The following is a 15,230-nucleotide window of genomic DNA, read 5'->3' as shown; positions in this document are numbered from 1 at the left end:
AGATAGATAAATAGATAGATAGATAGATAGATAGATAGATAGATAGATAGATAGATAGATAGATAGATACCCACCACAAACAGGCTTCCCATCACCAGCCTTAGTGATAGAAAAAGCATCGGAACCAAATTGGAGATAATAGGTACAAAGGAGATCTTGGATTGGAAAATTATTTCTAATTTTCCCTCAGCTGACTAAAAGGCTCCTGAAGCTAAGATCATTATAAAAAATGAGAAATGGAGTAGAGAACTGGCATGTCAGCACCTATTCCATAGCCACTTATATAAGAGAGACAGCAAGAGAAAATCTGTGCTTACGGCACAAAACATTTTCTTCTCCACTGTCTTTTTCAAAATGTTCTTTATTAAAGACAGAGACTTTAATTCCACAGTGAAATCAATGCCATGTGATAAAATTGAAGTCACTCCTAGGACAGATAATATTGTTAATTCAGTGATTAAAATGGTTGCTAAATCCTTCAAGCACAGACACAGTCACACTTTTCTTTTAGCAGATTTGTAATGATAGGACATGGCATGACAAATAGAATGGGCAACTTTAGGATATTGAAGCAAATAGAGTTACTTGTGTTGTGCTTAGCAGTCACATCTATTAGAAACAAGATTTTATGGAAAATAAAATTAGAAAATAAGTCTGACAGAGACCCTTCCCTCTCCAGGAGTGTCTCAGTTTGACACAAGGAGTCTGTATCTCATATTTTTGGGGAGATTTTTACAAGAAGTCTTGGAAATTATCTTGTATTCTAAGATGTACACTAAGTTACAACTTAGGAACAGAGTGTTCATTAAAAAAAAAAAAAAAAAAAAAAAAAAAAAAACAGATGAAAGTTATATTTAGCAATGCTAAATCACAACAGTCAGAATCAAATTGGGTTCAAGGACTTCCAGAACAACATAAAGGCAGATTCAAACCCGCAAGATTCAATGCACAATGCACAAAATTGCAAAGAAGTTGTATAAGAATAAACAAAATTCAGTCATAAATGTATAAAAGAGTAATGGCTACTGCTATCTTGTAGTGTATTTTAGAATTTGCAGAGTCTGTTTTGCTTTGATACCAACTAGTTTATAAATGTAGAGAACTACTAGTAAAATTTATCTAAACTTTATGTATTAAGACATTTAGAATTAAGTTATTTTTCTTTTCATAAAAGTTTATTTTTAGTTTATTAGTTATTAAAATATTTCTTTTAAAATTTCAAACTCTAATATTTTGTTCCATCAGGGAAAGGACAAAACTGAAGGGACCATCTAAGAGAGGTTTCCATACTTTATAACTACATCTATAACTAATTTCATTTAGTGAGAATTTGTTGATAGAGTGATATTGTCATTACTACTGCATATCCCTGGCAAGATATGCAGGAAAGAAAAGCAGGTTTTGGAAATCAACTAGTAAGCCAAGGCTGAAATTTAAATTCAGGTACTCCCAATTCTAGATAACTAGTTGTCTATGACAATCTAACATTAGTTCCCTTTTTGGCAAGATTACTAAAGTAGTAAAATCAGAGTACAGATAAAGTTTAACTACATTTTCACAAAACATTTTAATAAAGTTTCTTCTACTAATTTTGTGAAGCAGGTGTAGAGAGGAGGATTAGACGATAATACAACTACATTAGGGGTCTTAACCTGTATCTGTAGATAGATTTCAGGGAGTCTGTGAAATTGGATAGGAATACTATTTTGAAAATTGCCTTTCAACATAGTTTTCTTTGCAATCCTATGTATTTTATAACTTTAAAAACATTATTCCCAGAGGGATCCATAGACCACCAGATTGCCAAAGGTATCCATAATATTTTTTTTAAGTTAAGAACTCCCAAACTAGAGGGATTTAAAATTGATTGAATTGACTCCAAAAAATAGTCATTAATGATTTGACTTGGAAGGTCTCTGTTGAAGTTCCTCAAGTATCTGTAATTGGCCCTGTGCTTGTTAACATTTTGGTCAATGATTTGGATAAAATAATATGTGACATGATTTTCAACTTTACACATATACATATGCACACACACATATATACATGCTTACAATATAAGCATATTTATAAACATGATTTTCCACATTTCACATACATACACAAACCCCCCCCCCCCCCCACACACAATATTATACATTTTCCCTATTCTCCATTCTCTCCCACATAGGGAATTTGCATCAGCTGAGCATGGATTTTACTCTACAGTCCCCTGATTAGGCTAATACTCAGATGAGGAAAGACAACACATATAGGAGAGTGTTTGTTGACAGTGAAAATTATTAGAGGAATCACTGGCATTATGAAATAATCCTAGTAAATTTTCATTGGAACAAACTTTCTAATAGCAAAGATAGCATCATGTTGATTGTCATTCTAGAGCTGGTAAAGGAGTAGGGGTAGAGAGGAAATAACTCATGTGATACATTAAGACAAATGGCAAGAAGATGACTACAGTGGGATATAAAGCTTGGAGGGTGTCAATTAAAAATGTAGCGTGACATGTAAACATATCAGGACAACAAAGGGACTAAAGTAAGAATTTTGGATCTGATGGAGTGAAACTTCCTCAAGCATGGTCACTGAAAGTCCAATGATATTAGTGATATCTATTTTGCAATTTATAATTTTAAAGAGTTGGCCAGAGACATTGAGATGTTGTCACTGGATCATTGGATCATGGGTTGGCCAGGGTCAGGAATACAACATGTCAAAGGCAGAATTTGAGCCCAGGTTCGTTCTTCAAGATCACTTCTCTCCACAATACATTGCATTGCCTCTTGATGACAATGACAGTGATGAGGCTGATGATAATGACAAATTCCTGCCCTAGCATAAAGATCTTAGGAATTCATCAGATGAACCCCCATCTATCACACCGAATAGCTTTATTGATTTAATTGCCTTGCTGTTTCTCCCTATTAATAACTTTAGTAGGAAATCTTAAATTGTCTAAACAATAACCTGATAGGCCTTTTTTTCTTAATCCTTATCCTCCTTGACCTTTCTGTGGCTCTTAAGTTATTCATCCTCTCCCCCTTGAAACTTGCTTCTCCCTAACACTGCCTACTCCTGGTTTTCTTTCTACTAGTCTCTCTGTTTCTTCTCAGTCTCTTTTCTAGATCTTTATTAAGCTCACATCCTTTACTCTTTCAAGGTGGCCTTCTTCCTCTAAATGCTCTCACTTTGCAATTTCTACTAGCATCTCTATTCCAACAAGTCTCATATCTATTTATCCAGCCCTTAGCTCTCTTCTTACCTCTTATCTATTCAACTGCCTAGTGGACATCTCAAATTGATCTTTCTAAAGTTCAGGTCTGATCCTGTCACCTATCCATAGTCAATGAACATGAGTGGCTCCCTGTTGGGAGATCTTGGGGATCACATATAAAATCCTGTTTGTTTTTAAAGAAAATTCTTCTGACTTCCAGCCAAGATGGCAGAGAGGACACACACACCTACTTAATCTCCGTCTTTGCTCTCAAACGTGACTTGCCTCTTTAACCAGTGAAGTCTGGGGGATATCTTCATTGCGTTTTAGGGAACGAATCAGCCTAATCTACCTGAAGAAATGGACCCTAACAGATATAGATCCAACTACAGATATGAAATTGTGAGTTGCCTATTCAGAGTTTGGAAAGGAAGTATAAAGAATTTACAGTTGTTTAACAGATAGGAAGAAGTTCCTCCAACAATTTGATGAAATTCTGGAGTTACTAACTACTAGTAGTCTGAAAGATCAGCCTTGTGGCCTTTAAAAATCCAGCTATCTGTGCAGGCAGAAACATTCTTTAAGGTTTCAGCCATTAGGAGCCAGTTCTTAGGAACATTGTGGAGAGGAGGAAATATTTCTATGTAATGCTTCCATGGCAGCATCCAGTAGACTCAAGGGAGTTTATATAATGGAGTAAATAAGAAGAATCAAGGGTCCTGAAAGTCATTAAGTACATATGTAAAGGGAGGTAGATTGAAGGAGCCCACTTGAATGACTTGTCTAGAAAAGATATCACACCAAAAAAGGAGAAGCATGAAGAGAAAGGGCATTAGGATTCCACAGAACCAGAAGAATTAGTTAACCAGGGTACATGTGTCTCCTACACTTGTAGCTCTATCAATGCTACAGTATCCTACACATGTACACATTCTTCCTAATGATGATTGTGTGTCTATGGGAGAATACACTCCTCAGGTTTATAGGGGAAATGTTTTGATGTTAACATTCATGATAGATATGTTGTTTTCAAATTGTCAGTGACTATTTGAAAGATTGAATCAAAGCTCCCTGAGCTATTGCATCACTTGCACTATCAATCCTGGGTTGGATCACCAGAGAGTAGATGTTGCCTTAGGTTCCCAGATTATTTCTGAAGTTATTGTCTTAAAATGAGAAAAAAGTTCTCTACAGGACTAGACAGACTTCTCATTACTTAGCACATCAAGGAGGGGTGAAAGAAAGAAGAAGAAAAAAAAAGGCTCACACCAGTTAAAATGATGACTCTATTATGACGTGACTGGAAAGGAGTCTGAAGAGTGGGACTTCCTCCGATAGAGATTGGCTTTTTTGGTTTTAAGGGAAAGTATCTATAAATACAGCCCAAGTTAAGCTGGGAGTACCTCAAGGGATAACACACACACATGTACATACAATTATTATACACAAATGTGTATACCTAATGTGTAATCCTCTCTGGAACCATTTAGGTATCATTTCTACCATAACCATTTTTTCCATGTGATAACTTTTCTGGATTCCTGTTATGGGTCCAATAGGACAGACTCTCCAATTTTTCTTTTCATGGATCATGGCTAAAGAGAAAATTTTCCATAGTGATCACTACTGGGCCTGGAAATAATAGAAATAAGGGGCCACTATCTTAATCTTGGAGTGCAGTTTCAACAATATGTATATGTACACCTATACATGTATGAGTATAATATTATAGATGAGAGGTAGATAGACATCCATTAACCTACTGCAAGAATATGGAGTGAAACAGAACAGCAATTTGCATATTTCAAGAATAAAACTTCTATCCTGCTGCTTTTTTGTGCTTAGGTTTAGTAGTGTAATGATATTAATGTTTGTAGAGAAATAAAAACCAAACTAGTTTTGTTTAGTCCCTCCTATTTCCTTCCCAGAGAAGTCCTCAGCTGCCAGGAAAGTCTCCACATGGTCATACCAAAACCTTTGTCCCTGTGCTTCACCTGGTACAGAAAGAATTCTGTGGAAGATTGGGATGATAGAATGATTCAAAGAAAGAAATACTAAATAAGACTGGGGAAAGCAGTGGCAGAACACTGTTTGGTCATGGTACACAGAACCACACATTCTGCAACACACAGGTCTGTCACACAGAGCTTGCAGTTTATGACCTGGAGATACCAGCACTTTGGCAACTCTCACCCCTATCTGATGTCCCTCAAAACATTTTCTCTGTACTTGCGCAGCTGCTTTTTAGGAATGGGAAAGATTCCTGTCCCTCCCCCCAAAAAGGATATAAACCTGTCAAAATGTTCCAAAATATTTACTATTGATCTCAGGTATTGTTTCTTCTTTTTCTTATGATGGTGTGCTTCCTTTCTTACATAGGGCCTTCCCAGAGAATCATGGGAATTGGTAGAAGCCTCTTTCTCAGTTGTATCCTTTGGGATGTAGGTTCCCCCCCTTAACCTCAGCTGGGAGGAGAGGAGAATATAAAGCCAGAGTGAAGAAGAATTTGAAAAAGTGCATTTGGGAAGGAAATGGAAGAAACTGTTTATTTCATTTCCTACTCTAATGAGTAGGAACCCCATAAAAAAAGTGAAAATTTTCCTCTGCCAACAGAGTAGAGTCAATTTGCTGAGATGGAGATGATTCTGTTTTGAGGGGAGAGGAGGGTGAAGACAGGACTTCCTTGGTGAAAAGCTGATAGACACTTCACTGTGAGTAAAAGAGGAAAGGTGGGAGAAAGAAGGGGAGGAGCATCAGTGTAAATGGCAGCAAATATCTGTTTAATTGAAAACCTTGTCATTTCTTATTCTTGCTTGAAAAATGGAAGTACAAATTAGTGTGGATGGTATATTCCAAATGTCAATGCAAAGTAAAAAAGATAACATTTCTTATAGTAGACTCATGTTTCAGTGACCAACCCCCCAGCACTTGAAAGCCAGTGGTCCTATTTCTCATTGGAACCATTTAAGTATCATTTCTACCATAACCATTTTCCCTATGTGCTAAACTTTTTCAACCCCCACAGGTCAATGGATAAAGAGAAAAAATCCCCATAGTGAGTGTTATTGAGCCTGAAAACAGCAGGAAAAAGAGGCTAATATCTTTATCTCTGAGGGCAGTTTCAATTAAATTGTTTACATTTTTATCAAAATAGCAAGCTTGAGTTTAAAGCCAGTGGTCATGATTTTACATCCTGACTTTGATACTTATTACCTTTGTGACTTGACTTTCCAGTACTCAGTTTCTTTATCTATAAAATAAAGTCTTATGACCTCTAAAATACCTTACAAGTTCTAAGTCTCTGTTCCTATATGAAGAAACACCAGGAACTGTGGTGCCCAGCATTAATTTGTCTTCAGGTTTACTTTGTTTCTTTAGCAGCATTCCCTCCTTAGCTTAGTTGGTATGTTCCTAGATTCCAGTCCCATCTAGGATCAAATCAAATCACTTCTACAGTTCTTCTATATCTCCTATGTGCAGAGCAGCACTCATAGATTTTCGTTTTTTCTACAAGGAAGAAAAACTTCTCTGGTCCTTGAAGAGTTTTTATACTATTGGTATTCCCCATGCAAAAGGTGGAGATTCAATCTGTAAATTCAAGAGAATACAAATAACTGGGTTCTGAAAGACAAGGATGGGGTAGGGGGATTTGGTAACTTCAAAAGCAAAAATAGTGCAGAGAAGAGAGCTGTAAAAGAAGACTGATTATCTGGTGCAATCCAACAGGCTAGTATGTATAGTGATAGGAGGATAGGGTGCTCCTCAATAGATGGAAGAGTAACTGAACTCAGGTGACTGGAGATGCAGGATCAGCAGGGGATTTCACCGGGATCCTGGCAGCTTGCAGGATCACCTCCATGCCCCTTTGGGGATTGGTGCCCTGATAAAATCCACAGATCATCTCACCTTAGTCACAGCTCTGCATAAATGTAATGTTCTTATCCAGGGACTAAGGAGATGATAGGAACTGAATCACATTAATCTTGGCTTTTCTGGAAGGGGCCACTATCTTAATCTTTGAGTGCAGTTTCAATAATATGTATAGGTACACCCATACATGTATGTGTATAATATTATAGATGATAGGTAGATAGATAGACATCCATTAACCTACTGCAAGAATCTGAAGTGAAACAGGACAGCCTGAACCCAGGAGACAGAAGGATGTTGCAGATTAGTTGACCTGAAGAAGTTGCGTTTATTTTGTATCCAAAGGCATCAAGAAACATTATTTCCTCCATATTCCAGGACCAGTGCACAATCCACTGCGCCATCTAGCAGCCTCAAGAAATATCATTTCAAAGAACAATTGACGCTCATGTTGTCCCAAACTTTGCGATGTCCGGAACATATTCTCTCTTCCATTGTCTCCTTCAGAATAGTTCTGATTTCTTGAGAGCAGGAGCCCGATCCTAAGGGAGCCTTTCTGACCCTCTGCGCCAGCTCCCCCACCACCTTTTGCATTTCCTAACTTGTCACCAGTCACACTTTACCAGAAGTCACCTCTTTTGCACCTACTCACCTGCTACCGAATACCTATAGAACAGCCTGGGATCGCGAAAGACTAATGCAGCCCCTGAGCAAGCTTCAATCAGACTTAAAATGCGAAGGTGGAAAAACCTTTAAGTATTGTTTTGGGGGAATAAATAAGGTCTTAAGTGGACTGGGAGTAGGAGACTTGTTGTTTCTTGGCCTTTCAATATTCTTTGCCTCTTCCCTCTTAACCTTTTCCTACCCAACCTTCTTAGGACACAGAAGCCAAAGTGAAAATCCGCTGAGAAAGAGAGAAACTGAAAATAAAAGTGAGTTTCACTTTCTGGACCCTAACACTAATATTTCTTTTGGGACACCTGAAGGAAGGGTTATGTAGGACATCGCCCGGCTAGCTCAGTCGGTAGAGCATGAGACTCTTAATCTCAGGGTCGTGGGTTCGAGCCCCACGTTGGGCGAAGATTTTTGAGCCTTTTTTGACTATTTTCTTTGAACTTGCTGGACTCAGTTAATATAACAAACGTTAATAAATTGCCTACCTAGAAATCTGACAGTTTCAGTTAAGCAATTTAGCTCACTCCTTCCTTCCTTCTTTCCCTCCTACCTCTTTCCTTTCTCTTACCCCTCTGTTCATATAGGAAATCCTGCCTTTTCCTGCTGGTCCTCTGTTCAAAGGAACAGAAATTTTGATCGCTGAAATCTTGCAAGATTCCTTGGGGTTTAGGAATTAGATTTGTTGTTTGTGGCAGCCCTTTTCGTAGTGGCAAGACAATGGAGACTGAGTGGATGCCCATCAGTTGTAGAATGGCTGAATAAGTTATGGTATATGAATGCTATGGAATATTACTGTAATGTAAGAAACGATCAGGAGGAGGATTTTAGAGAGGACTGGAGAGACTTATATGAACTGATGCTAAGTGAAATGAGCAGAACTAGATCATTGTACACAGCAACATCAATATTATACTGCGATCAATTCTGATGACCGTGGCTTTTCTCAACAATGAGAGATGGTTGATGCCAGTTCCAATGATCTTGTGGTGAAAAGACTCATCTACACCCAGATAGAGGACAATAGAAACTGAATGTGGATCACAACATAGCATTCTCACTCTTTTTGTTGTTCGTTTGCATTTTGTTTTTTTGTTTACTTTCTTTTTTTGATCTTTTTTCTCTTGTGCACCAAGAGAACTGTAGAAATATGTTTATACACAATTGGATTTAACATATATTGAAGTGCTTGACATCTGGGGAAGCGGGTAGAGGGAAGGAAAAAATTGGAAACACAAGGCTATGCAAGAGCCACTGTTGTCAAATTATCCGTGCATATGTTTTGAAAATAAAAAAAAAGCTTTATTTAAGAATAAAATAATTAAAATAAATATTTCTTTAAAATGAATTAGATCTATATTTTTAAGGACCTTGCCTCTGGTTCTCATTGATTGGCCAACAATAAGTCCCAATCCAAGCCTCATTTGATCATTATTTAGGCTCAGATTTCGGTTTGGGCCGGAAACCCTAAAGATCTTTCCCTCTCAGACTGAATTTTTTTTTTTAAACTAGGAAAGAAACCAATCCTTTCCTTCATATCTACTTAAGTCTTAATCACTGAATGGTAACTGATACCTGGGAAAGACCTTAGCTTAAAAAGGTCCAGGTTTCTTTACATCCAGAGCCATCTCGAGTCATCCTGATCTGTATCTTGCCACTGGACCCAAGTGATTCTGGAGGAGAAAGTGAGACAGCTCTTCCACACCTCGACCCAATTCACTTGTGTGTCATGGCATCACCTCCCTGATGCCATGATCCTTTTCGAGGATGAAGGACTAATCACAATGACTAAACTTCCCAAAGACTGATAAACAGTATGCTGGAAGATTGCACGCCTGACTGTAACCAAATCGCTTCTAGACCAAGAACAGATTACCACAGTAAAAACAACAACAACAACAACAACCCTGCAGCCTCAACCAATTTCTTTTTTTTTTTTTTTTTCCTCTATATCTTCCAGCAGCTGAACTGGAATAGAAAGTAGCTACTACCCAGAGCCCCTCCTGGGACAAGCATAAGAGAGGAGGGAGAAATTTTCACTAACAAAGTCTTTTTTTTTTTTTTTTTTTCCTTTTTAGAGTTTTCTATGTACCGCTAGGAAACTGAAAATGGAACAGTCCCCCTTCTGGGATTTTTATTCCTGGGTCACTGAGGCCGAAGGAAGGCTGTGCATCCCTGGCGGGGAAGGTCTGCAGGGGAAGAAGGGCTTTTATTACTTTGATGTGGAAGGAAAGCACTCAGCTGTCAGCCTTCCGGAGTCAGCACTGGGACCCATCGGCAGAGGGTGCACTACGGCGTCTCCTGAGCCCCGGCGTGTGTGTCCTGGAAGTTACTGACCGCGAGGAAAGCAGCAACATACACAGACATATCACACCTCAAGAGCTTATTAGGTGACGTAACCCTTCCTATACGGTTTATCCCACTTTCCCAAACAATTTCCAAGAAGTGTATTTTCAAAAGGAAAAACTAGAAAGAAACGTGTTTCCGCCCGGTTTCGAACCGGGGACCTTTCGCGTGTGAGGCGAACGTGATAACCACTACACTACGGAAACTGCTACGGGAATCCTGTCTTCATTCTTCACAGCTGAAATTTGTTGCCCGGTGTCGGTATGTTTTCGGAGATGGTTATGGTGCATTTCTTTGGAATTCTAAATTCAATCCGGACCTGAATCGCCACACACAAACCATCTGACGTTTGTCCCTCCCGACTTTCCACAGTCCGGGCAGCTGCTTTCCTTCCCTAGAGCTTTCATCGGAAGCGTCCCACTCGGGCAATCTTCAGCATCCGTTTATTTCTCAGACCACAGCCGAGTCCTACATTTATACATTCCCTCTCTGATACTCACAAGAGAACGCTGGATGAAAGGGCCTACCTACGTCATCTCAATACTTATAGATGCTACTACTTATATCTCCACGAGAACTGGATAAGGCAGCCTGCTGATAGGGATTTCTCTAGTGGAGAAGACAGAGTTGCTGGTTTTCAATTCATCAACAATATTCTCTCCTAAATCGATCTAAAATCTGAAAATTTTGTCATATAACATATGTAAGGCATGATTGAAAACTTACAGTAGTAATTGATTCCCAACTCCAAAATGGATAGTTATAGATTATGAGGAGACAAATTTTCAAAGAAGGAAACACATAGTTTCCCTCAAAATCAGTCACTGACATTTATTAAGCTTCTATTATATCCTATTTACAAAACGCTCTAAATCACTATTGATTAAATAAATGCAAATTAAAACAACTCTGAGGTACCACTTCACACTACTCAGATTGGCTAAGATGACCGGAAATGATAATGCTAAATGTTGGAAGGGATGTGGGAAAACTGGGACACTAATGGAGTTGTGAAAAGATTCGACCTTTCTGGAGAACAATCTGGAACTATGCCCAAAGGGCTATAAAACTGTGCATACTCTTTGACCCAGCAATGCTATTACTGGGTCTGTATCCCAAGGAAATCAAAAAGAAGGGAAAGGACCCACATGTACAAAAATGTTTGAAGGGAGCATCTAAGGTAGACTGATTACCCTCCTTTTACTCTCCAAGGCCACAGATTCACTCTATTCTTCAATTGATGAACTAATACAGCAAATAGAGTATAGAATCCAAAGAGGTGGAAAGAGCTTTGAACATCAGTTCTTCCAAATCCCTCATTTTAAGAGATAATAAAAATGGAAACTCAGAGATGTTGTTTTTGACTGAAAGTTAAAGAAAAATAATCAAAACAGAGAAGGGTCTAAAAACTAGGTCATATTAGGAAGGGTTGAAGGGACTGGACATGTCTAGCTTGGAAGCTTGGAGGAAAGAGCACTAAGCAGAAAGATGAGGGATGTTCCTAAATATATGAATTCTTGCCACTCATCTCTTTCAATCAGCAGATATAAATGTGTGTGTACATATATATGAGAGAGAGACAGAAAGATATAGGGCCAGGCAGAGACAAAGCAGGAGAAAGAGGGGAAGGATGGAAGTTTAAGAGGGGAAATAAGAGAGAGAAAGGAAGAGAAAGAGGAGAGAGGATGAAGAGAAGAGATAGAAGAAAAAGAGAAAAGGAAAATGAGAGAAAGGGAAAAGAAGAGAGGAAGAGAGCTAAGTACAATGGTGGACACACACAAAAAGATATTCTTGTCCTCAAGCAGTTTATAATCTAATAAGAAAAAATATATACTCAGTAAATATTAAAACATCACATGGTAACTGGCATAACTATTATAGAAATTAAATGAAGGATCAGGATAACCTTCATAGATTGGATGGCATTTGAGTTAGTCTTTGAAGAAGATCTAATACCCACCATGACTAAAAGAGAACTCAATAATTTTTTATCCTCTAACAGGGATCCTCAGACTTTTTAAATAGGGGGCCAGTTCACTGTCCCTCAGACTGTTAGAGAGCCGGACTACAGTAAAAACAAAAACTTTGTTTTGTGGGCCTTTAAATAAACTTCATAGCCCTGGGTGAGGGGGTTAAACGTCCTCAGCTGCCACATCTGGCCCATAGCCCATTGTTTGAGGACCCCCCCCACTTCTTTGAAAATTCACTCTTTTGATCATTACTGATCACAAAGTAGAAAATTTCGACTATACCAAACTGAAAAGTTTTTGTACAAACAAAACTAATGCAGACAAGATTAGAAGGGAAGCAATAAACTGGGAAAATATTTTTTACAGTCAAAGGTTCTGATAAAGGCCCCATTTCCAAAATATATAGAGAATTAACTCTAATTTATAAAAAATCAAGCCATTCTCCAATTGAAAAATGGTCAAAGGATATGAACAGACAATTCTCAGATGAAGAAACTGAAACTATTTCTAGTCATATGAAAAGATGCTCCAAGTCATTATTAATCAGAGAAATGCAAATTAAGACAACTCTAAGATACCACTACACACCTGTCAGATTGGCTAAGATGACAGGAAAAAATGATGATGATTGTTGGAGGGGATGCGGGAAAACTGGGACATTGATGCATTGTTGGTGGAGTTGTGAATGAATCCAACCATTCTGGAGAGTAGTTTGGAATTATGCCCCAAAAGTTATCAAACTGTGCATACCCTTTGACCCAGCAGTGTTACTACTGGGCTTATATCCCAAAGAGATCATAAAGAAGGGAAAGGGACCTGTATATGCACAAATGTTTGTGGCAGCCCTCTTTGTAGTGGCTAGAAACTGGAAACTGAGTGGATGCCCATCAGTTGAAGAATGGCTGAATAAATTGTGGTATATGAATGTTATGGAATATGATTGTTCTGTAAGAAATGACCAACAGGATGATTTCAGAAAGGCCTGGAGAGACTTACACGAACTGATGCTGAGTGAAATGAGCAGGACCAGGAGATCATTATATATACTTCAACAACAATACTATATGATGACCAGTTCTGATGGACCTGGCCATCCTCAGCAATGAGATCAACCAAATCATTTCCAATGGAGCAGTAATGAACTGAACCAGCTATGCCCAGAGAAAGAACTCTGGGTGATGACTAAAAACCATTACATTGAATTCCCAATCCCTATATTTATGCCCACCTGCATTTTTGATTTCCTTCACAAACTAATTGTACAATATTTCAGAGTCTGATTCTTTTTGTACAGCAAAATAACGATTTGGTCATGTATACTTATTGTGTATCTAATTTATATTTAAATATATTTAACATCTACTGGTCATCCTGCCATCTGGGGGAGGGGGTGGGGGGTAAGAGATGAAAAATTGGAACAAGAGGTTTGGCAATTGTTAATGCTGTAAAGTTACCCATACATATAACCTGTAAATAAAAGGCTATTAAATAAAAAAGAAAAAAGAAAATTCACTCTTTCTGAGAGCAACTTCCATAGAAGTTCTAGAATTTTAGAGTTGGAAGAGACCCTAACAGCCATCTAGTTTACCTCCTTCCCAAAAAGGGATTCCTACTGTAGCATACTAAAAAAATGATCATCTAACCTCTGCTGGAAGATTTTCAAAGGGAGGTTGTGTAGTATCTCATGTGGTGGAGAATATTTTACTTTTAGATAGTTACAACTATTAGGAAATTTGTCCTAATGATCCAACCACTCTGGAGAGCAATCTGGAACAATGTTCAAAGAACTGTGTATAAAACTGTGTATACCGTTTGACCCAGTAGTGCCATTACTAGGTCTGTATCCCAAAGAAATCATAAAGGAGGGAAGAGGACCCACATATGCAAAAATGTTTGTAGCACCTCTTTTTATAGTGGCAAAGAATTGGAAAAGGAGTAAGATGTCCATCATTTGGGGAATGGCTGAACAAGTTGTGGTACATGAAGGTAATGGAATATTATTGTTCTATTTAAAAAAAAAAAAAAAAAAAAAAGATGAACAAACTGTTTATAGAAAGGCCTGGAAAGATTTACATGAAATGATGCTGAGTGAAACAAGCAGAACAGGAATACACTGAACACAATAATAACAAGAATGTGTCACCTATGAAAACTTGATTCTTCTCGGTGTTCAGTGATCCAAAGTAATCCCAATAGACTGGATATAAAATGTCATCTGCATCCCCCAAAAAAGAATTAATGCTACTAATGCTAGAACATACATGCTATGTTCACTTTTTTTTCTGGTTTCTTTTTTTTATCTTTCCCATGGTTTTTTGCTCTGATTTTTCTGGCCCAACATGATTCATAAAGCAATGTGCATTAAAAATAAATAAACTCACTACAATTTAAAAATAAAGTCCTATTCACAAGTGCCCTTAAGGACTTCACAATCTTAATTACCTCACCCACTTCTTATCTCCTATGACCCCTCCCCCCTTATCTTAGTAGTGTTTTTTTAACCCATTCTACCTATAACTTTATCTTCTATTACCCTTTCCCCCCCATTCTCTTACCTTTTCTCCTAGAGTTTCTGCCCTCCCTCCTATCCTGACCCTCTCTTTTCTTTCTTCTTTCTCGCCTACTTTTTGGGGTTAGATAAATTTCTACACCCAATTGAATAATTATTTCCTCTTAGAGCCAAAACTGATGAGATCAAGCTTTAGACAATGCTCATTTCCCTCCCTTCTTTCCCTTTTTCCCTTTCCTATTGTAATAGGTCTTTTGCATCCCTTCAAGTAAACTATTGTCCCATTATACCTTCCCTTTAATCTTTTTCAAATACAGACCCTTCCCACTCCTTAATGACTTTCTCTTTGATGTCATCACATTGGAATCCATTTGCAGCTACCTCCTCAGTCCATGTGATGGCCCCCTCTATCTGCCCCAGTGACAGATACAATTTTCAAGAGTTACAGATATCATTTTCCCATATAGGGATATAAACAGTTTAACCTTTAAATTATATATATCCCCCCCCCCCTTATCTTTCCATGCTTCTCTTGAATCCTGTGTTTGTAGATTAAATTTTCTGTTTAATGTATACATATATTGTATTTAACTTATACCTTAACATATTTAACCTGTACTGGTCAACCTGCCATCTGGAAGAAGGGGTGGGG

At 38.0% G+C, this 15,230-nt stretch overlaps 2 non-coding genes across 2 annotated transcripts; one reads left to right on the top strand and one right to left on the bottom strand.

The window, feature by feature from the left end:
- Nucleotides 1-8,087: 8,087 nt before the first annotated feature.
- TRNAK-CUU lies at nt 8,088-8,160 on the top strand. The gene has a single exon. It is a non-coding gene; the product is annotated as a tRNA-Lys (tRNA).
- Nucleotides 8,161-10,232: 2,072 nt separating this feature from the next.
- On the bottom strand, nt 10,233-10,305 carry TRNAV-CAC. Its single transcript has one exon. It is a non-coding gene; the product is annotated as a tRNA-Val (tRNA).
- Between the last annotated feature and the right edge of the window lie 4,925 nt (nt 10,306-15,230).

The sequence above is a fragment of the Sarcophilus harrisii genome, chromosome 4 (genome assembly GCF_902635505.1).
Source record: "Sarcophilus harrisii chromosome 4, mSarHar1.11, whole genome shotgun sequence".
Lineage (NCBI taxonomy): Eukaryota > Metazoa > Chordata > Mammalia > Dasyuromorphia > Dasyuridae > Sarcophilus > Sarcophilus harrisii.
The sequence above is the reverse complement of the archived record's forward strand: the minus strand, read 5'-3'. Positions and strand labels throughout refer to the sequence as shown.